Genomic DNA, 24,438 nt, shown 5'->3' on the forward strand with positions numbered 1-24,438 from the left:
TAACAATAGCTCATCTGGCGTTGAATAACAAACTAAATTATTTTTTTAAGAAAGAAACTCTTTAAACCGCATGAAACTGGACTCTACTGAGCTCTTCCAGCAGAAAAATGAGAAAGTTATAGAAGTATCATATAAAATTGCTTTCTTAATAGTAAAAAATAATACACCTCATGCTATCGGTGAGATGCTCATCAAACCTTCCATTCTTAAAGCAACCAGAATTGTTTTTGGACATGATAGTAAGCGAAAAATGGACAAGTTTCTCTTTCAAACAACATTGTGCAACATAGGAATGAAGAAACGGTCCTGAACGTGAAAGAATAGCTAGCTAAGAGCCTGAAAATTTTTCCATTTTTTGTTGATAATGTTTGTCTTGAGACAGATTTATAGGACTTTGTACTGACGGGGCACCAGCGAAGTTACATTCACGTTCTGACTTCGTAGGCATCAATAAAGGAAAAAAAAATCCTAATCTTATTGGCTCTCACTGAATGAGCAACAGACAGGCCCTAGCTTCTAAAATTACATTCACGTTCTGGCTTCAAAAGTACTAACAAACGAAAAAAATCATATTCTATTGGCTCTCGCTTCATGAGCCACGGACAAGGCCTAGCTTCTTAAACTTCACCTGAGAAACTGAACAATGCACTGCCTATCGGTGTAGTTAATAAAATTAAATGGAGTACTGTGAATACTCGTTTTTTGCCGAATCCTCTGTGAGGATCTCAATGGTGAACACTGATGTTTAATATTTCACACACAACTCCTGTGTTCGAAGGGCATTGTGCTTAGCAGTTTGTATGAACTGAAGTCAGAGGTAGAACTATTTCTTTTGGGTCAAAGGAAAGCTGAGCCTCATTCATCACTGATGGCAGCTTCATATTTTCGCTAACATACATTGCGCACTTCTCTGAAATCCTGAATAATCTAAATTCGAAAGTACGGTGTAGAAACACCACAATAATGGAAGACAATGACGCCATAAGGGCCTTCTATGGAAGCGTTGCCTGGATGTTCCCATTACTAACTTTTCGTCATTCCCTCGATTCAATGAACTTCAAAATCGGCAATAGTGCGATGTCAGGGAGTGGAGAGTTATCATCAGTGAACACCTGGAACAGCTTCAGGAAGAGTTCTACTTTTGTTTTCCTCATTTATCTTCAAAAGACTGTCGAGCAAATCAGCAAGTTCAGCCATCTCAACTGATATGCAGGTGCTTCCTGATTAAATGCATAAGGATGCAACTGAATTGAAATGTGATTCGAGAGCTAAAGAACAGTTTCAACAAATGGCGTTGGAAGAGTTTTGGGCCAGTTTCATCCCTGTTCATACAAGACTAGTAAAGGAAGCCATAAAAGCTGTCGTACAGTTCTCACCAACACACTTCTGAGGGACTGGATTCTCAACATTACCTATCTTGAAAACACAACACCGCAGTCGCCTGAACATGGAGAGTGATCGTAGATGTGCTTTATCTAGTGTGAAACTAAACATGAAGGAGCTGCTTAAAGAAATCAGTGCTCTGAATTTTTCTTGTAATGTTTAAAATGTTTAATATCAAATGTGTTGGCCAAGTGAAAACAATATTATTAGGTATTAAACTAAGGCACAAAGACGTTTCGGCTACCAAGTCCTATGAAACACTGCAGTTTTGTATTGCTCTACCTATGATAACTCCACTTTATTAAAGTGTGAATTGTCGATTATTGTGAAATAAAATTTTTCGAAAAAATAAAAAAATTGTAAATAAATAACTAAATAAAATAAATAATAGCAGGAGACTTGAGATATCCTGTGATTTCAAAGGTGGCCACTAGGCAAAAAAGGTTGGGACCCATTGCTCTATACATACTTAAATTAGTCTTCATTTTACAACAATTGTCTATTAAAGACGCTTTCAGTCGCTGTACAAAACAAATAAAAATACTGATGATTTTCACGGGTTTGCAGCCGGGTTCCATCGTCCTGACAACACGATATTTCGGCGGCCAGGTGGTCCGCCGAAATATCGTGTTGTCGTCAGGACGATGGAACCCGGCTGCAAACCCGTGAAAATCATCAGTATTTGGTACGCCGGGAAAATCTACGTTATCAAAAATAAAAATACTGTTTGAGAGTCTCCTTGGGTTTGCTACCAGACCCTAAAATCAACTTGATTCGGTATACCGATGGCCTATCTCTCCGCCATCTTCTCCTGAGATTGGTGGGCCGATGGACTGCCGAAATATCGAATCATGTTGATTTTAGGATCCATCAGCGAAAGCTTATTATGCCCCGGGAAAGCCTAATAAGTCACAGAGTACTGTTTACTTCTAAGGGCACAAAGAATGTTTTGCAGTAACGTAACAATAAGTCACAGAAGGCTGATTATTGCTGTGTTCTGAGAGTGCTTCATACTTGCATTGTAGTGCACAGTCATTCACTAGCAGAGTTAGTTCGAAGTGTTTGTTATGGTATCGTAGTCACGAAGTGAGGTTTGGGCAGTTTTGCTGTACAACTTCGCGCGCGGTTTAAACATTGACCTGTTTCTCGAAGAACAACTATATTCAGGTGGCAAAGAGAATTCTAATGAGGAAATTTCGCTCTGGAGGACGCTGAGAGGGCGGGAAGTCCACGATCATCAGTTACGGAGAAAAACATTGATGCTGTGAGGAAAATGCTAGACGAAGACAAGCGAGTGACCTATAACCAGATAGAGTATACCTTAGGGCTAAATGCACCAGCAATTCGTTCGATTCTGCATGGTCATTTGCAAATAAAGAAACTTTGTTGTGTCTGGGTGCCGCATAGACAGAAGGTAGAGCAGAGGACATTACGTGTGACTTGGTGCCAGGTGATGTTAAAGAAATTTTCTAAGGGACAATCTCAGTATGTGTATAACATTGTGACAGGTGACGAGACTTAGATGTGCTATTATGGCGTGCCGACTAAGACTCAAAACAAGGTTTGGTTCTTTGAAGATGGCGACACAGCTGTAGCTGTCGGAAAATCCAGATCAGTAAAGAAGAAACTCATAGCTTTTTTTTCAAATCGAGTGTAATTATGGAGCGTGTTGTTTTGGACACACAGAAGACAGTCACAGCTAATTGGTACACTGAGCAATGCCGCCCAAAGTTATCCAATCTTTGAAGAACCTGCGACTGAAGCCAGGAATGGGGACTTGGTTCCTCCAGCATGACAACCTCCAGCTCACCCCGCCAAAGCAGGCACCGAATATATGCGGGGTACAGGACTGGAACTTCTTGAGCGCCCTCCTTACAGTCCAGACGTTGCTCCTTGTGACTTTGCACTGTTCCTGCATGTGAAAATCTGCTGAAAGGAGTTCAATTTTCAAGTGCTGAGGACTTCTTGAGGGCTTGAGACAAAGCGTCTGCCTTAGTCCCTTGAGAAACTTGGGACTGGTTTAGGGATTGGTTTCAGAGGATGGAGAGGTGTATTCACAGTGGCAGAAATTATTTCGAAAAAATTAAGTAAATAAAGCTGTATTGCAAAACTTTCCTAATACCCTTTGGTGTGGGCTAAGAATGGCGACTGCAGACTAAAGAACGTGTTGTGTCACCAATAACTTGGTGATATGTGAGGACACGCTGATGCTTTCAGTTCCACAAAATATGCACACTCTAACTGTAATAAGATTATGAAGTTTTTGAGTTGTCTGACTGCAAGTTTCTGCTTTATTCTGAGCTGTCTGTACCTTCCAGCTCGCCACCCCCCACCATACTGCAAGTGGCACACCAGATTGTGGACCATTGAGGGGAGGGAGAGGGAGAGGGAGAGGGAGAGAGAGAGAGAGAGAGAGAGAGAGAGAGAGAGAGAGAGAGAGATAAGCAGAAATATTTTAGGACCTCACTATACTGAAGGAGGAACATACAAACTATGACAAAATAAAGAAACTGAAAATTATAAAGAAAATAGCAGAGGAGCTGAAACTGAAACAATAAAATGGATAGGTCCAATAAAAGAAGAATTGAAGAAAATAGGAATATCACAACTTGATGTGCCACACCGAAAAAAATTTAGGCGAAAAATCCACGACTCAACCGTTGACCTGATCGAAGAACCCAAGAAAGACCGGAACAACTTCGAGTGGCGAGTGAGAATGCCTCAGTTCAAATGGGTCCAAGCACTAACAGACAAGCAACACTGCATGGAAAACCGCAGAAATCAGTGTGGGACGTACGATGAACGTTAGGACAGAGCGGCTAAATTTGGTGTTAATGCGCCATGGCAGCAGACGACCGACACTAGTGCCTTTGCTAACAGCAAATCGCCTGCAGTGCCTCTCCTGGGCTCGTTACCATATCTGTTGGATCTTAGACGTCTGGAAAACCGTAGCCTGGTCAGATGAGTTCAGATTTCACTTGGTAACAGCTGATGGTAGGGTTCGAGTGTGGCAAAGATCCCACCAAGCCATGGACCCATGTTGTCAACAAGGCGCTGTACAAGCTGGTGGCGGCTCCATATGGTGTGGCCTGTGCTTACATGGAACGGACTGGCTCCTCTGGTCCAACTGAACTAATCACTGAATGTAAATGGTTATGTTTGGGTACTGGAGAGCATTTTCAGCAACTCATAGATGGAATTTTTATGGATGACTATGCGCCATACCATAGAGGCGCAATTATTAGCTGTTGGTTTGAAGAACATTGTGGACAATTCGAGTGAATCTACATCTACGTGGATAATCTGCAAATCACATTTAAGTGCCTGGCAGAAGGTTCATCGAACCACCTTCACAATTCTCTATTATTCCAATCTCGTATAGCGCGCGGAAAGAACGAGCACCTACATCTTTCCGTACGAGCTCTGATTTCCCTTATTTTATCGTGGTGATCGTTTCTCCCTATGTAGGTTGGTGTCAACAAAAATTTTCGCATTCGGAGGAGAAAGTTGGTGATTAGAATTTCGTGAGAAGATTCCGTCGCAACGATAAAACGCCTTTCTTTTAATGATGTCCAGCCCAAATCCTGTATCATTTCTGTGACACTCTCTCCTATATTTCGCGATAATACAAAACGTGCTGCCCTTCTTTGAACTTTTTCGATATACCCCGTCAGTCCTATCTGGTAAGGATCCCACACCGCGCAGCAGTATTCTAAAAGAGGGCGGACAAACGTAGTGTAGGCAGTCTCCTTAGTGGATTTGGCCACCCAGGTCGCCAGAAATGAATCCCATCGTACATTTATGTGACATAATCGAGAGGTCAGTTCGTGGGCAAAATCCTGCACCGGCAACACTTTCTCAATTATGTACGGCTATAGAGACAACATGACTCAGCATTTCTGCAGGGGACTTCCAAAAGCCCTGTCGAGTCCTTGTCGCGTCGAGCTGCTGCACTAAGCCGGGCATATTAGGAGGTATTCTATTACTTTGTCACCTCGTGTAGTTCTCGTTCACGAACAGTTGCGAGATTCTTATTTCCTTCGTAGAATCCTTGGTCAAGCATTAAGATCGCGTTTTCCCTTACGTCACGTCAACAGTGAATTCTGAACCTTAACTTTAATCTGGATAGCTAAATCATTATCTTTCGTAGGCATACAGTGCCAATCTGGTCGTAAAAACAGTGTGAAGATTTAATTATACAATCACCACTGTACAGAGAGAAGATGGATCACTCATTACCGCCACGCTGTCTCCGTGAATAGAAGGATAAGTAATCACAATAACCAGTACACTTAAATGCACTCTCTGCCACGATTTCTATATGGTTCAAATGGCTCTGAGCACTATGGGACTTAACATCTATGGTCATCAGTCCCCTAGAACTTAGAACTACTTAAACCTAATTAACCTAAGGACAGCACACAACACCCAGCCATCACGAGGCAGAGAAAATCCCTGACCCCGCCGGGAATCGAACCCGGGAACCCGGGCGTGGGAAGCGAGAACGCTACCGCACGACCACGAGATGCGGGCACGATTTCTATAGTAATTGGCAAAATAGGTATGTAGATTATGCGACTAATATTCTTATTCAGTCTTACTTGGCTCTGAGTGGTACACCATTCCTCGTGTAGACACCATGGGCCAACCAAAAGGATAATTTCATTCACGGTCTGGTCACGCGCACCTCCTAACCCAACAACTCGTGTCCATCACTTCGACACGTTTCCACGTCGACCCATCCTATTGCGTTGGTTCCATACAGCTGACTTGTCACTTCCACACCACGTCACCGATGGAGGGTCCCGTGACCAGCTAGAGCATTGGTTCCCGACCTGGGGTTATCAGCCACCGAGGGGTGAAACGTAATTTTCTGAGGGGTAAAAACAAAAGGATTCAACTGCGTTTTGGTCAAGAAACCAAATTATTTGTTACATATGACACATTGTCGTGGGGGTTACAGTTTATGAAACGTATGTACGGCTAACAATGGAAGCAAGGCTAAACCTTTGGTGACATTAAAAGCAACGGTGGTAACATTAAGAGTGCATTGGGAATTCCACTGTTAAATGCAGAGGAGAGAGCAGATAGGTGGAAATAATACATTGAAAGCCTCTATGAGGGTGAAGATTTGTCTGATGTGATAGAAGAAGAAACAGGAGTCAATTTAGAAGAGATAGGGGATCCAGTATTAGAATCGGAATTTAAAAGAGCTTTGGAGGACTTAAGGTCAAATAAGGCAGAAGGGATAGATAACATTCTATCAGAATTTCTAAAATCATTGGGGGAAGTGGCAACAAAACGACTATTCACGTTGGTGTGTAGAATATATGAGTCTGGCGACATACCATCTGACTTTCGGAAAAGCATCATCCACACAATTCCGAAGACGGCAAGAGCTGACAAGTGCGAGAATTATCGCACAATCAGCTTAACATCTCATGCATCGGAGCTGCTTACAAGAATAATATACAGAAGAATGGAAAAGAAAATTGAGAATGCGCTAGGTGACGATCAGTTTGGCTTTAGGAAAAGTAAAGGGACGAGAGAGGCAATTCTGACGTTACGGCTAATAATGGAAGCAAGGCTAAAGAAAAATCAAGACACTTTCATAGGATTTGTCGACCTGGAAAAAGCGTTCGACAATATAAAATGGTGCAAGCTGTTCGAGATTCTGAAAAAAGTAGGGGTAAGCTATAGGGAGAGACGGGTCATATACAATATGTACAACAACCAAGAGGGAATAATAAGAGTGGACGATCAAGAACGAAGTGCTCGTACTAAGAAGGGTGTAAGACAAGGCTGTAGCCTTTCGCCCCTACTCTTCAACCTGTACATCGAGGAAGCAATGATGGAAATAAAAGAAAGGTTCAGGAGTGGAATTAAAATACAAGGTGAAAGGATATCAATGATACGATTCGCTGATGACATTGCTATCCTGAGTGAAAGTGAAGAAGAATTAAATGATCTGCTGAACGGAATGAACAGTCTAATGAGTACACAGTATGGTTTGAGAGTAAATCGGAGAAAGACGAAGGTAATGAGAAGTAGTAGAAATGAGAACAGCGAGAAACTTAACATCAGGATTGATGGTCACGAAGTCAATGAAGTTAAGGAATTCTGCTACCTAGGCAGTAAAATAACCAATGACGGACGGAGCAAGGAGGACATCAAAAGCAGACTCGCTATGGCAAAAAAGGCATTTCTGGCCAAGAGAAGTCTACTAATGTCAAATACCGGCCTTAATTTGAAGAAGAAATTTCTGAGGATGTACATTTGGAGTACAGCATTGTATGGTAGTGAAACCTGGACTATGGGAAAACCGGAACAGAAGAGAATCAAAGCATTTGAGATGTGGTGCTATAGACACATGTTGAAAATTAGGTGGACTGATAAGGTAAGGAATGAGGAGGTTCTACGCAGAATCGGAGAGGAAAGGAATATGTGGAAAACACTGATAAGGAGAAGGGACAAGATGATAGGACATCTGCTAAGACATGAGGGAATGACTTCCATGGTACTAGAGGGAGCTGTGGAGGGCAAAAACTGTAGACGAAGACAGAGATTGGAATACGTCAAGCAAATAATTGAGGACGTAGGTTGCAAGTGCTACTCTGAGATGAAGAGGTTAGCACAGGAAAGGAATTCGTGGCGGGCCGAATCAAACCAGTCAGTAGACTGATGAAAAAAAAAAAAAAATTGTATGAACACCATCTTTCTCACATATACCACCCACTACACACATACTTTGTACTTAGTACCCTGCATCTATGACAGTATAATTGAAACCTAAACGTCACATATACTTAAATATCTCATGAATATGCCTCCTTTTCACTCCACAACAATAAGCGAACTAACTGACAGCAAAACAGCAACTATGTAAATGACTACTACTATACTGCTTTAGGGCCTACATTGTATTTTTATTATTACTATTATTAGTGGCAGTCGCCCGACACAAAGCATTGGCACCCAGTTCAGGAGTCCAGCAGTCAAGTGGTCTAAAAACATTGTAAAGTGTACACATTTTAATTCGGTAGATTTTAAACGGAGGTGCAGGAGGTGGGTGAAGGAAGTGCCGGCAGGGAGAGGACTGGTCCTGACGAAACGTGTTTCCTAATAAGTATTTACTTCAATGTCGATAGTTAGCTTTCTTTTGTGAGAAGTACTTGCGGGTAACACTCGCAATGCGCTTTAATTTATCATTTTATAAAAAAGGTTGTTCGAAATACGCCGTACCTGTAGTCTCACCGACTCAGTGATCTGGTGATGATGGGCGGAGAGAGGGGTGGGCGGGAGGGGGGTGTATCTAGCATCTGATTACACTTAGGGGTAACGGTCTCAAAAATGGTTCAAATGGCTCTGAGCACTATGGGACTTTACAGCTGAGGTCATCAGTCCCGTAGAACTTAGAACTACATAAACCTAACTAACCTAAGGACACCACACACATCCAAGCCCGAGGCAGGATTCGAACCTGCGACCGTAGCGGTCGCGCGGTTCCAGACTGGAGCGCCTAAAACCGCTCGGCCACTCCGGCCGGCGGTAACGGTCTCAGAAAGGTTGGGAACCACTGAGCTAGAGCCTGTTCTACTGCACTTACAGCGCTCCAAAGCGAAAAGGGTGGTCTTTTAAGGGAGGCGACATATATGTTTTCGGGGGAGCTAAGAAAGCGCCAACCTGAACGACATTGGAAGCTAACGCCGAAGCTGTGAGTGACGCAAAGACAATAGTAGTACAAGGCTCAGCAGTTACTCCGCGGTCGCTTCTCACTCGAGTAACGAAGCGTTTTGTTCCATTGTGCCGACTTGAACGGCGCAACACACTGTGAAATGGTGCTAGGACGCGGCTGTTGCTTCCGGCGGGCGAAATGAAAGGCGAGCTGTCTCGAGGCGTACTACGCCGCCAATTAGTTACGGGAAAGCGCGGGCTGCAGTCCGCTTTCGTGGCATCGGCCGTAAAATGTAACAGGGAATGTAGGCAGCCGGAGAAAGTGCTCGGATTAAATTGGCTCCCTCTGAAGAAGTCGGCAAAATTTAATATGCGAGCGTATCTCCTCCAAGGAAAGACGACGAAGAAAAATCAATAGAAAAGTTAAAGTACCTTATGGGAACTTATAGTATTTAATGTTTTTCTGAAAGTTCTGACGGTGACTCTAATAAGTATGACAGTATCAGACTTTTTCATTACCACTTTCACGTTTTCTAGGATTATATGGATTTATAGACATGTTAAATTATGCAATGGTTATTTTCATTACTGTTTCAGCGGTAAAGTGTAAATATCAAATCATGAGACAAACAAAACTAATAATTCCACATCTGGAAAACGGTTGGCATTATGCGCAACTGATTAAGAAATAAACGAAACATTAGATTCTAAAATGCGTTCAGGCAGAAGCAATGTCTTCGTTTACGTTTGACATGAGAACACGAATCAAAAAATGGTTCAAATGGCTCTGAGCACTATGGGACTTAACATCTGAGGTCATCAGGGCCCTAGAACTAAGAACTACTTAAACCTAACCTAAGGACATCACACATATCCATGTCCGAGGCAGGAGTCGAGCCTGCGATCGTAGCGGTCGCGCGGTTCCGAACACGAGTCAATGCCTCCACTGAATTGTAACGTAATTCTCAAATGCAGCAACAGCCCCTACACAAAAACTAATAATTGAAAAAAACTGTCAAATACAAAAAAACGCCATGGTTGAAGGTAAACAAATAATAAATAAATAAACAGCTCTTTGCAACAGAACTCTCTTCTATGCCCTCAAAGAACTGTCGGACAACACCAGTCGATACATACACCAACTCCCCCCCCCCCCCCCCACCCAATCCCTTACACACACCAAACGAAACAATTAAAGAAAATCCACAAACCTTCAGCGACTTACACACACAAACAATTCATAAAGAAACAAAAAATAAATGAATAAAGCAGTAGTAATTAAATAAATAAAATCCTCACCTATTCTCTCTCGATCTCTCTCAGTCACACGCACACACACACACACACACACACACACACACACACACACACACACACACACAGAGAGAGAGAGAGAGAGAGAGAGAGAGAGAGAGAGAGAGAGAGAGAATCTTTCACATAGAATTAGTTAATGTTAGGCCCAACCATAACATTCCCACTCGTATAATTTCGATGTAAATAACTTTTCTACATTAGCTTCTATTTGGTTGCAGATGACGAACTATGGAAGGAAAAAAAATGTAATTTAAAAAAAGGAAAGAAAACGAGGAAAAGTACAGCACGTGGTAACGATGTGTATGTAGAAACCTCTGTCTGCTTTTCAATGACAAAGTTGCAACTACTGTCTTAAAAACTCAAATTTATATGTGCACAAGTAGTAAAGAGCATTTTTCGTGTCTAACAGAAAGAAATAATGATGATGATTGGTTTGTGGGCGCTCAACTGCGCGGTCATCAGCGCCCGTACAAAGTCCCAATTTTTTTCACACTCCAATTTTTTACATAGTCCAATCTAGCCGCTGTCACGAATGGTGATGATGATGGTGATGATGAAATGATGAGGACGACACAAACAGGCAGTCCCCGGGCAGAGAAAATCCCCAACCCGGCCGGGGATCGAACCCGGGACCCCATGATCCATCGGCAGCAACGCTGCTAGACCACGAGCTGCGGACGACAGAAGGAAAGATACCTCTCTAATGATGCCAAAACTTCAGCGAAACATGTCTGGGAAATAGAAAAAAAATTATATTATGTATTGCTCAAAGTGAATCCCCTCTACAAACAAACCATCTGTAGTTAAATATATGGTCAAAGACGTATTTTACTATTTTACGTTTACGTCCACTAGGGTAATGACCGCCCCTCTGTAGCTGACGGATGTGACGTCACGCAGTGGATGTTTGAAGGGGCTCTGCAGAGCAGTTCTTGGTGGCCCAAATTCACTGAACTCATAGGTTACTATCCTATATCCATTTAAACCTCAATATATATATAACACCAAGAAAATAAATGAACCCACTGACGATGGTGAAAATTCACCGAAACATGTTTGGGTGTTAAAGAAGTGCTACGGTCGCAGGTTCGAATCCTGCCTCGGGCATGGATGTGTGTGATGTCCTTAGGTTAGTTAGGTTTAAGTAGCTCTAAGTTCTAGGGGACTGATGACCACAGATGTTAAGTCCCATAGTGCTCTCAGAGCCATTTGAACCATTTGAACCATTTGTTAAAGAAGAAGAATATGTGTTTGCTCAAGGCAGAACCATATTTCCGTGATTAATTATTTGAAAGCTAAAATGGCAAAAACATAAGATGGGTGGTCAGTAAAGGTATATACTACGGTGCTTATAAAGTTCTATTCGCTGGACAATTACGTTTCTTGCTTTGTTAGGGGGCTGTGTGCCGTGCAAGCAAATTTATTAAACGATGAGCATAGCTCAATCTGTCAACGGAGGGAACCAGTCCTACACACTTAGAAGAAACGACTGGAACGCTTACATGAAATACTTGAGGGGGAACATCAGTCACTATGACTAGACAGGGTTCGAATCTGCATTCAAAATCCTCGCAAACACAACTGCACAGTGTTGTTATAGTGTCGACATCTGTCGATTCAAGAAAAAAGAAATGGCAACGCATATTTGATAAGCAAAAATTAAGAAAGATAGGGGTTTAACTTTACATAGGCCTACACGATGAAGCTATTGGAGAGGCAACTCATGCTCGGATTGGGGAAGCACGCGGAAAGACATTATCCGTGCCCTTCCCTTAGGACCGATCTCAGCGTCTACCTGAAGCGAATTGGGGAAACCAAGAAAGGTGTAGATTTAAATGGGAAGACTGGTATTTTAACCGTCGTCCTCCAGAATGATTTGTTTCAAAGGTCATTACAGTTTCGCAGTACCCGCCCACGCAAGGATATTCCCTACAGCACTTATGACTCATTCAAGGAAATACTGTCCGTGCGACGTTCCGCACTTACTGTTCCACAACGGACAGCCACAGTCATTGTGATGCTCTGGAATGGTTCTTTAGTTTTCTTTTTTTCTTCTTTGCATGCAGTATGCACATTTTGAGGTTGACATTTCCCAGGCCAATTGCTCTGCCCGTAAGCTAGTTGACGGCCAGTGCCCTCGTCCGTTTCCTGTTGCCTAGATGACGCGTTGACGTCGCGTCTGCAGTCCAATGTAGTGCATCACCAGACAAATACACAAAACAGTGCACTGGGGAACGTGGTGCACAACAATACTACCTGGGAATACGGGAAAGCTGTCACACTGCACAACTATACACCAGTGATTCTAAATACAGCGTCATTATAAAACCACGAAACATTTTTAAAAATTAGGGACAGGGATGTGACTAAACATAACGTAACAAATAGATGAAAGACAACGAGGTGCTGGGCTAGTTAATTTGTGAAGCCGCCGACAGAGGCGCCACCGTCTGCAGTAGATTCGTCAGATTCGTCGCCTGGCTATTTTTTCTTGTGGGGTTACATTAAGGATATCGTTTATGTTCCACCTCTACCACAGAACCTCGAAGGCTTGCGACACTACCGCAGCAGCTACTCTTACCGTCATTCCTGATATGCGGGATCGGGTGTGAGCAGAAATGGACTAGCTATTAGATAAATACTGTGTGATGAAGGGTGGACACACGAGGCATTTATAAACACTGAGAGAAGAAAACAAAACTAACTTGCTTCGAGAGTTTCTTTCACACAGTGTACCATTGTTGTTGTTGGTCGTATAGATAGCCTGAAATGTTTCATGGACTTCATAATTACTCCCTACAAGGGCCCACAGAGAAACCGCGAAGAAAAGCTTAGACCAATTACAGCGCCCAGTAGGGCTGTAAACATTCATACTCCCTGCAATCCATACTGCAGATGACACTGGAGGAAACCATAACCTGAGGCACAATGGTAAGTTACCTCTGCCATGCTCTTCACAGTGGTCTATGGAGTATAAGTGTAGATCTAGAATTTCTCTGTTTTTACCGTAGTCACCATAGTGCGAGGTAAAGTCGTACATTTCTTGACTACGACTGAAACGTTAGCTCTCGAAATTAGAAGAGCAACGCCCCCTGAAAAGTATAACGTCGTTCTTAAGGCGACACCCACGGAAGTTGAAAATTTCTGTGACGCCCTCACACTGGCCAAACGAAGCCGTGACTAAACGTGCACTTCGTCTTTGAATATTCTCCATATTTCTCATCTATCCAACTAGGTAGAGACCCAGACTTATACGAACAGTATCTCTTTCCTGCCTAAATTACAGTGCAGAAACGAGTGAAATACATTGCTATAAACCTCTTGGAAAATTTGTCCACGGGGAAACAGTTTGACAAACATCAGATGTGTTTTCAAATGTAGTGTACATTAAAGTTTTTTTTTTCTTAACAGCTCCTTCTTTACGACAGAGCATATCTTGAACAGAAATGAGTACCCAGTTACAAGCGCGCACACACACACACACACACACACACACACACACATATATATATATATATATATATATATATATATATATATATGCATTCAGCTACAAAACAGGCAACAAAGAGATCACGTGGCACGCTACAACTAAACTTGGTAAAACGTCATGCCCAACTTCCGATGAGAACACGGCAAGTGCCATAATCCGATTTCCCAGAAGCTTCGCTCAGTACAAGAAACGTCAAAATAAGCGGATACATGTCTCGGATTATCTGTAGATACTCTACCTTTTCTGGGAAAATGAGAGTGAAAGTTTTCTTTGCCTTTTAGCGCATAGCAAGACCAAACGAAGCGGTAACACAGCAGCTAGCGTTCCACATTCCTACTTTCGCGCACTCTGTTCTGAACTCGATTATTGTTTTTTATTGTTTGTCGTATATCCACGCTTGTCCGTAGAAGATTACAATAAGAATGCCCAAAACGATAAATGAATGCACCAAATCTTGCTGCAGAACAAATATTAAGAATAGAATATAAGAATTAAGAACTGATATAAAAATAAAATATAGGAGTATGGGGATTTAAAATGATTGTAACCGCTGAAAATACCACACACACATCTATCATGTAATAAATGTATGACACTTATTGTGAAACCAATTGTACTTCGACAACTGATTTAACGCCCTTGTATCCCCCAACTTGATAATAAACATTCGTGCACTAACCTTCAACGGGTATATGCAGATAATCGAAAAAAATTAAAAAATACAGTAATAGGATTCCGAACCCGGGTCGCGACAGTGGAAGCCGCTACACAAGCCACTGTGCTGTCGGCTCGGTTGAACTGATTGCGTTTTTGGCACGTAAAACACATCTAAGACTTTGAACGTCGTTTTCTAAGAAACGTTTGAGTATCTACAAATAAGACACATATTATCTTAATTTGAACCCTCTTCAATTGGTCGAAGTTTCTGTGAAATTGGGTTATGCCACTTGCCGTGTTCTCCTTGTTAGTATAATCGAACTATAGCGGGTAAGACTCTGAAGTCGATTTCAGGACGAGAGAGGCTCAAAATCTTCTATTACGTAGATTTAGATGTCCAGTTTTATTTGCGTCTCTCCACACAGATGTCCGGATGGTTATTCTATAAGGGCAAGACCAATACCTTCATCCAACCACATCCAGCTCAACCCTTCATGAGTCACTGGTAATGTGGATGTCACCGAAATTTTAAAACCTTTCCAATCTCAAAGAGAAAAACAAATGTGCATGGGGCATAAAAATTCTAACTGTTAACGCACTTGAAAATTTTAAAATCAAGACAATCTTTTTCTGATCAACACAAATTAAATATCCTCGGAATTCGAAATCTATTAAACAGCCTACGTCAGTCATAAGAAGTGCCATCTCGTGCGGATTCTGTCCCAAGACTGTAGTGAAGAAATGATGTCACGAAGAGATTCTTCTTTTCCTTCTTTCCGACAGTATTTAATGTCATTCATCACATTTATGACTATATGTCAGAATCATACCAATGCTCTGGGCGCTTCAAACTCTCTAAAAACGGTGCAAAGCGCACATTTCCACTTGTTATCTTGTTGATAAAGGTAACGTTTTACTAGAGTATATTATTTTTGTTTCTTAACCAAGCGTGTTACACCTGATTTTTTATGCATCTTCAGTCTTCACGAAGCAAATGATTCATAGCATAATTAATTACTTGTCTGCAAATAATTTATTTTGAGTTGTTTGATTTCAATAAGTAGCATATCGAAGCAGTACCTCTTGTTAGCTCATCATATACGAGGGCGGTTCAGAAAGTAGCCTCCGATTGGTCACAGTGCGGGTTGTGGGGGGAGTAGCGACGCCATCTGTGCGTTCACGCACTCAACAGGTCAGTCGGCATCAAGCCGTGGTCGAGTGAACATCGTACCTGTGCTAGTTTAGTTTATGTGGCACTTTGAAATGTGTGCTGCAATAGAAAACCCCGCCAAATGTGAGTGCGTGCTGTCATAAGGTTTTTTACAGCCAAAGGATATTCTGCAGCACCTATTCATCGTGAGCTTTGTGCCGTGTACGGACCAAGAGTTATGAGTGAAGGGGTTGTCCGTGAATGGGTACGTTTATTTAAAAGTGGACGAGAAAACGTTCATGATGAAGAGAGGAGTGGTAGACCAACATTGGTGACTGACGAACTCGTTCAGACAGTTGATGCAAAAGTTCGTGAAAATCGACGTTTCTCAATGTCGGAGTTGTCTACTGGTTTTCCACAGATTTCTAAGACTCTCTTGTACGAGATAGTGACAGCAAAATTGGGTTACCGTAAGTTCTGTGCACGATGGGTGCCCAAAATTCTTACCGACCACCACAAAACTCAAAGAATGGCCTCTGCATTAGACTTTCTGTCACGTTATGAGGACGAAGGAGAACCATTGTTAAACAGAATCGTGACCGGTGACGAAACCTGGATTAAGTACGTGAACCCTGAGACAAAAGGACAATCAAAGATGTGGGCACATTCAAATTCGCCTACCAAACCAAGAAAAGCCTCGCAAGATTTTTCTGCCAGAAAACTGATGGCAACGGTGTTTTGGGATGCCAAAGGGGTGTTGTTGGTTGAATTCATGGAACATGGTACGACCATTAATCAAGACGTGTACTGTGAAACAATAAAAAAGTTACGACGGGCTATACAGAACAAACGCCGTGGTATGCTGACTTCCGGTATCGTTTTTTTGCACGATAACGCCCGTCCTCACTCTGCTCGCAGAACAACGGCCCTTCTTGAGTCCTTCAAGTGGGACGTTATCAACCATCCACCTTACAGCCCAGACCTGGCGCCAAGTGATTATCACCTCTTCACGCATTTGAAGAAATGGCTCGGGTCACAGCGGTTTGATGACGACGAAGAGCTCAAAGATGCGTCACAGGCTGGCTCCAGGCACAAGCGGGTGATTTTTATGCAGAAGGAATTTCAAAGCTTGTGAAGAGATACGATAAGTGCCTCAATCGCTATGGAGACTATGTAGAAAAATAGTGCAAAGATGTAGTTGTAAGATGTATATATTAAAATATTTTTATTTAACTTGGTGTATTTTTTTAAATCAACTGGAGGTTACTTTCTGAACGGCCCTCGTATGTTACTAGTAAGAAGAGCAGCTTTGAACTAGCAAATGAGGAAGATTGATCAAATATTAACGACATAAGAACATCTTCATTTCGACAGAAGCAGCATGAATGCAGGCCATATATAATACAGCAGTTTATAAACATATTTTGCAGCATAGCAGCTCCTTGACTAAGTAAGAGAAAAGAAACTGTGGTTCCAACATGCAGTTACAACTACGTTCATGAGTGACAACATGTAGAGATGTGAGGGGGAGGGAGGGGGGGGGGGGGCGGAGCCACCGCGTTCACAACCCCGGTGTGTAATTACGGAATGTTCCCAAGGAAGTGTAGCAGCGTGGATTCCCAACGCTAAAGTTCACGTGAGGAAAAGACTTGGGTACCTGTTGTCTCTTCCTACATTCCTGTTCTCTTAAATGACAATGAAAACCTTCTTTTTCGACTGCTGCTTAAATGACGTCTCTCAAAAAACACTTTATTACACTGAACACAGTTTTACACGAATTAACAAATACAGCCAGCGTCTTGACTACAGTCACTGCAATGCTATTCAGATCTAGAAATTGAAACGTAGCCGCAACGTCTCGCGTTAAATAAAGTGACTCGATATATAATAAAATGTTTCCCATATCTACTTAAATGTCACGCATGATTACATACACGACTTCAAACGTCACAAGCAAATCTCGATAACACTTCGCTATTTTAATGATATGACTTCCAATATCTGTGTCGCGACTTTAATGTTCATATTACGCTACGAAAAACGGAGCACAGGAAACTCGAAAGCTTATACAGGACTGCAGGTTGGATTCAGACATACACTGAGGTGATTTAAGTCGTGGGATGGCGATGTGGACATATACAGATGGCATTTGTATCGCATACACAAGGCATAAAAGGGTGGTGCATTGGCAGAGGAATTATTTTTCATGTGAAAAGGTTTCTGATGTGATAATGGTCGCACGATGGGAATTAAAAGCCTTTGAACGCGGAATGGTAGTTGGAGCTAGATGCACGGGGCATTCCATTTCGTAAATCTTTAAGAAGTTAAATATTCCGCGAACCATAATGTCAAGAGTGTGCCGAGAATACCAAACTTCAGGCATTGCATCTCGCCACGGATAAATCAGTGGCCGACGGCCTTCACTGAACGACCCGGATCAGCGGCATTTGCGTAGATTCGTCAGTGCTACCAGACAGGCAACAGTACAGAGTTATTACAAATGATTGAAGCGATTTCACAGCTCTACAATCACTTTATTATTTGAGATATTTTCACAATGCTTTGCACACACATACAAAAACTCAAAAAGTTTTTTTAGGCATTCACAAATGTGCGATATGTGCCCCTTTAGTGATTCGGCAGACATCAAGCCGATAATCAAGTTCCTCCCACATTCGGCGCAGCATGTCCCCATCAATGAGTTCGAAAGCATCGTTGATGCGAGCTCGCAGTTCTGGCACGTTTCTTGGTAGAGGAGGTTTAAACAGTGAATCTTTCACACAACCCCACAGAAAGAAATCGCATAGGGTTAAGTCGGGAGAGCGTGGAGGCCATGACATGAATTGTTGATCATGATCTCCACCACGACCGATCCATCGGTTTTCCGATCTCCTGTTTAAGAAATGCTTCTGCTTTAGCCTTTTCCGTAAGATTTTCCAAACCGTCGGCTGTGGTACGTTTAGCTCTCTGCTTGCTTTATTCGTCGACTTCCGCGGGCTACGCGTGAAACTTGCCCGCACGCGTTCAACCGTTTCTTCGCTCACTGCAGGCCGACCCGTTGATTTCCCCTTACAGAGGCATCCAGAAGCTTTAAACTGCGCATACCATCGCCGAATGGAGTTAGCAGTTGGTGGATCTTTGTTGAACTTCGTCCTGAAGTGTCGTTGCACTGTTATGATTGACTGATGTGAGTGCATTTCAAGCACGACATACGCTTTCTCGGCTCCTGTCGCCATTTTGTCACACTGCGCTCTCGAGCGCTCTGGCGGCAGAAACCTGAAGTGCGGCTTCAGCCGAACAAAACTTTATGAGTTTTTCTACGTATCTGTAGTGTGTCGTGACCATATGTCAATGAATGGAGCTACAGTGAATTTATGAAATCGCTACAATCATTTGTAATAGCCCTGTACGTGAAATAATCACAGAAATCAATATAGGACGTAAGACGAAAGTATCCGTTAGGACAGCGCGGCGAAATTTGTCGTTAATGGGCTATGGCAGCATATGTCCAACGCGAGAGCCTTTGCCAACAGCACGACATCGGCTGTAATGCGTCTCCTGGGTTCGTGAACATTTCCGTGACCTATTCAGATGAGTCCCGATTTCAGCTGGTAAGAACTGATGGTAGGGTTCGAATGTGGCGCAGACCCCACGAAGCCAAGGACCACAGTAGTCAACAAGGCACTGTGCAAGCTGGTGGTGGCTGTATAGTAGTCGTTAAATGGAATGGATCCATTGGTTCAACTGAACCAATCATTAATTGGTAATGGTTATGTTCGGCTACTTGCCATTCATGGACCTCAAAGTCCCAAGCAGCGATGCAATTTTTATGGATGACGATGTGCCATCTCACCGGGCCATAGTTTTTCGCGATTGGTTTTGTAGAACATTCTGGACAATTCGAGCGAATTATTTGGCCACTCAAATCGTCCGGCATGAATCCCATCTAACATTTAAGGGACATATTCGAGAGGTCAGTTCATGCACAAAGTCCTGCGCCGGCAACACTTTACCAATTATGGACGGCTACAGAGGCAGCACGGCTCAACATTTTTTGAGGGAACTTCCAGCGACTTGTTGAGCCCAGGCCCCGCCCGTCGACTTGTTGCATTACGCCGGACAAAAGATGGTGCAACACGATTTATGAGGTATCAAATGGTTCAAATGGCTCTGAGCACTATGGGACTTAACTTCTGAGGTCATCAGTCCCCTAGAACTTAGAACTACTTAAACCTAACTAACCTAAGGACATCACACACATCCATGCACAAGGCAGGATTCGAACCTGCGAGCCGGCCGGAGTGGCCGAGCGGTTAAAGGCGCTACAGTGTGGAACCGCACGACCGCTACGGTCGCAGGTTCGAATCCTGCCTCGGGCATGGATGTGTGTGATGTCCTTAGGTTAGTTAGGTTTAAGTAGTTCTAAGTTCTAGGGGACTTATGACCACAGCAGTTGAGTCCCATAGTGCTCAGAGCCATTTGAACCATTTTTGAATCGAACCTGCGACCGTAGCGGTCGCGCGGTTCCAGACTGTAACGTCTAGAACCGCTCGGCCACAACGGCCGGCTTAGGAGATATCTCACGACCTTTGTCACCTCAGTGTTTAATTTGCATCGCTGGTATGCGTAGCCTAACTGGAGCATGCACGCGGTGCTCAGTAAGAAAATTTAGCATGAGCCAATTATTCTAGGGCCGCATCGGTCATTAAGTTCAGTTCGGTACAGGGTGTTCACTTTCAGCTGTCACAACACAATTGTTTTCATTCGATTACTCATGTCAGTAGAAACTTTGTCAGAGACATTATATGGACAAACAGAGCGTACAAGAAACAAGCTTCAGACAGCGACCATGCACTTAAGCACTACACTGGTTACCAATATTGTTAAATATCCATCATTTTGATTTGCAGCTCCTTTCATTGGCCGTGTTTGCTGTTAAAATCGTTGGATGTGAGGTCCGCCAGCTATGCAAAACACCGTTTTTCTCAGTACCTGTAGTAATTAACACTCAAGTGAACCAGAAAATTCATGCATACTAAATGTAAAGGTATTTACAAAAAGAAACGATTTGTTGTTTGAAGTAAAAATGCACATAATTTTATAATCATTTAACAAAAATGTTCACATTGCAGAATAAATACGAAAACTCACTGATGATGGCACAGTGGTGCCGAAACATGTTTGGGTACTGAGAAAAACGGTGTTTTGCATAACGGGCGGACCTCACATCCAATATTGATAAATTCTGTAAAATAGGATAATGCACAGAAAATAATAAAACGAACAGGTAAAGAGAGAGAGAGTAACACACTAATTCCGCGCTGGTTTCATTGTAGGGCGTTCTAAATTACCGTTACTTCCGACACATAGGAATTATTTTCTCTGTCACTTGATTGCCTCATCTCACGAATGCACGCTATAACTACGTACGTAACCTTCTTTGATCACTAAATCATACTTGTAACTTATTAAAGTCAGAATATGTTATTACGGTTTAAGAAAACCATGACTTTGAAACCTTCATTCTCTAGCTGTAATTACTGTCACGGTGATTCAATGTTCTACTTATGCTGTCTCTTAATCCTTAACTCATGAGGTGTGGTCTCTCAGACCGCGTGAAAATTTTCGCTCATTCGCCAAGGTCGGTTCTAGCGGAATCCTTCTATACTCCACCTACCCTTTTTAAATCGCTTACCATACAATCTTTAGTTGTCGGCTGCATTATCGCCTTCTTTATTTGTTGTTGACCCTTGTTACTGACACATGTTGTGGTTTCCTAGATAGCGCCTCGTGAACTACATACCTGTTTTCTGCAAGTATAGTAAAAAATGTGTGCACTGGAACGTGTCGGTTTTAACGATCCTAAGTTTGAGGAAATTGTTAGTTGGTGGATGGAGGAAGATGTCAGTAAAACAATCAAGAAACGCCCGAAGAAGTGGGCGATTTTACAATAGCCAATGATCACAAGTCTGCTAGTGAACAAGAGAATCATTCAGAAGAAGATATTCAGGACAACTGTGTTTGGGACCTTACTGTTCCTCCAATTTAACACTTAAAGCGTTATTTAAAATCATGTGTGTTCTGAATGGTGATAAAGAAAACTGTAGTTCACACCATTGCATTTCAATTTTGCAGACTTTCTTCTTTTGAACCGGTCGAGGGCAATTTTTAAGTGCACATTTAAACCTTTTAATTTAATTATACGTGAACATTACCTGTTACAGAGACACTATAATTTTTCAGAATGTAAAATTCTATTCTATAACATTTCCTTTACGTGCACTTCTTAAAAATCCACACGGAAGTATGTTATTTTGTGTGATAAAGAATGAAGTACTACAGGCTGTATTTAATGTAATAAAATCAACGAGTATTTAAACATCACTTAAATAATTGTAAAAATAATTTTTATATAAAAATTTCAAATGATTTTGTGCCTTAAATCTCGGTTTGAATATATGGGTCCCAGAGATCCATACGCTACAGAAAAGTCATCTCGTAAATTAAGGGTAGTTGCTTTACCACAAACTAGAACTACATTATATTACGAGAAAGGTTAATGAAGTGAATAAACGTGTCAAAATAACGAAGATGAATCGATCGTTGCAGTTATAAATATGTGATCAAGTAATTAACTATTGACCATCAGCCAGAGGTAGCAAAGATCTTCATTACCTCTGACTGCTTCTGGAACAGCGCATTTCTTTTAAGGAAAGGTGTGATAGAAGTAAAAGAACAACTGGAAATACGCTACAAAACGGTGTTGCATTTAGCAATTACGTTGCCGATATCGATGAGTGAACTACATTCCTGCTCTGTAAGATAACTTCACTTGGTACGAAAGAAGTCCACCACGCAAATCAAAAACAGAGTGAAACTGAAATATGCTAGAACTAATTAAGTTACTATAATCGTTAAAAAGGGACGTCAGTTCTGTTTCTGACGACATTCATTGCAGAAATTAGAATCTGGTAAAACGTCTATCATATTTTCTGGAAAAGAAAGGTTTCAAACTTTTACCTTATGTTTAAATAGGAAACTTGTAAAACAATGCAAATCGCTTCTTATTGAACTATCTGTGAATTAGGTACAACATGAGGCTACTGATTATTGCGTTCTCGTACGAAATGCAGAAGAGTTATGCATTTCCCTCGAACGAAAATGTGCAAACAAACGTGGAAGACAAGCAGAAAATTCTTTGTAAACAATTACAACGTTAAACGGTAACTTACCCACAGCTGGTGTGTTATACAGGACTGTCCTTCACCTGTAACAATGAAGAAAACAATGTTAGATACAAAGAAAGAATAACGACAAGGCAGGTGTAAAGTTTCAGATCGCCACGAACTGTTTTTCGTAGTACCAGAATCTGTATCAGAAATGCAAGCGTCTTGTGCTATCGACGAATGACTAGGACTTAGCTTGTAATACATTCTGGACGGGCAGTTCGCGATACTTAAATTTGAATATCGCTATTGTCAGCTTGCCGCTTCGGCAATGGTCAGTGTCTCCAACGATGTCCACAGATGATCTCAGCAATTCGGTCCCATAAGACCTTACCTTAACTCAAACGATGTCCAATGATGTGGATGCGTTATTCTGCGAGGGCAACACTTTTGTACCACGGTTTTTAGGTGTATAATAACGTTCATATGCACACTAATTTCAGGTCCTGTATCATATAATACTGAGTGAGGGATTATAAGCGAAAATAATTTTGTGATTTTTTTCTTTCTGAGCGAGAAACCGTTGCGAAGCAAATCAACTCTGCATACATTACCCTCTTATCATCATCAGGTCGCCATCAAGCGATTACACAGCACACGCACAACAATGAACTACGCTAACATTAAGATAATTTACATGAGTGTAAGAACGTCTTCTGATAGACGCGCCTCCCCAGTACCTTCTTATGCAGTAAGGTTCATTTTAGCGATGTGTGTCCATTAAAGTTTGGCTTAATACTTCGATATTTAACTAAGAACGGATTTCGGATAGATGCTTCCTGTAGCGTATGACGTATGATTTCTCATTACACGTGGTTATACCAGCAGCTGTACAGTGGGCTGTTTAACAATCATTCTCAGCTCTTCATGTTATGGCTCGGTACGTAACCGTCTTGTCAAACAACACATAACAATAACATTTTGTGCTAGTTTGGGTAATTTATTAAGCGGGTGAAATGTCAAACAGTGAGACTTGCTGTGGTTCTACGTCAAAGGAAAAGAAGATGCGAAGAGTTCAGTTGCCAAGAAGTGAGAAACTCAGCGCAGTCTTCAACAATGTCACACCCACCACATTTACATGGGGCTCCAAAAACTGGATTCGTAAACGATTTCCCAATACCGCTTCTGGGTGGTCATGCAAACACTTCAAGATTGATTCTGGAAATCCGCTTCTGGTTGCCAGTTATCCAATGTCGCAATCGATTTTCGCTCCCATGTAAACGCAACCGGTTTTGAAACATGCTTCGGCTGTCAGGTTCGTCTTGTTTTCACATATTTTCGGCTAATATGGACGGAGTGGCTTTTTGTACAGTGAAGGATAAGTACATATATTAGACTGAAGCTGTTTATACCTCGTCTAATGGAAGACAAATAGCGATTGTGCTGATAAAATCAAACTGTAACAGCTGTTTTCCATGCGTCATATTTAACTGGGCTAGCAAATCCGCTTCAGGCCTTAACATGTAAACGCGACAGGGAAAACGGTTTCCGACATTCGGTTTTCGTCTTGCGGCCCCCACACGTCCAGAATTGCTAGAGTG

General features: G+C 42.1%; 1 protein-coding gene across 4 annotated transcripts in view; it reads right to left on the reverse strand.

Annotated features, from left to right (window-relative positions):
* LOC124796453 (myosin heavy chain 95F) overlaps nucleotides 1-24,438 on the reverse strand; it is a 395,608-nt gene that overhangs the window by 178,488 nt on the left and 192,682 nt on the right. For all 4 annotated transcript variants that reach the window (XM_047260674.1, XM_047260673.1, XM_047260671.1 and 1 more), the window contains exon 3: nucleotides 22,904-22,938. The gene's annotated coding sequence lies outside the window, so the exon portion shown is untranslated. The remainder of the gene's footprint in view (nucleotides 1-22,903; nucleotides 22,939-24,438) is intronic.

Source organism: Schistocerca piceifrons, chromosome 4, assembly GCF_021461385.2.
Source record: "Schistocerca piceifrons isolate TAMUIC-IGC-003096 chromosome 4, iqSchPice1.1, whole genome shotgun sequence".
Classification (NCBI taxonomy): domain Eukaryota; kingdom Metazoa; phylum Arthropoda; class Insecta; order Orthoptera; family Acrididae; genus Schistocerca; species Schistocerca piceifrons.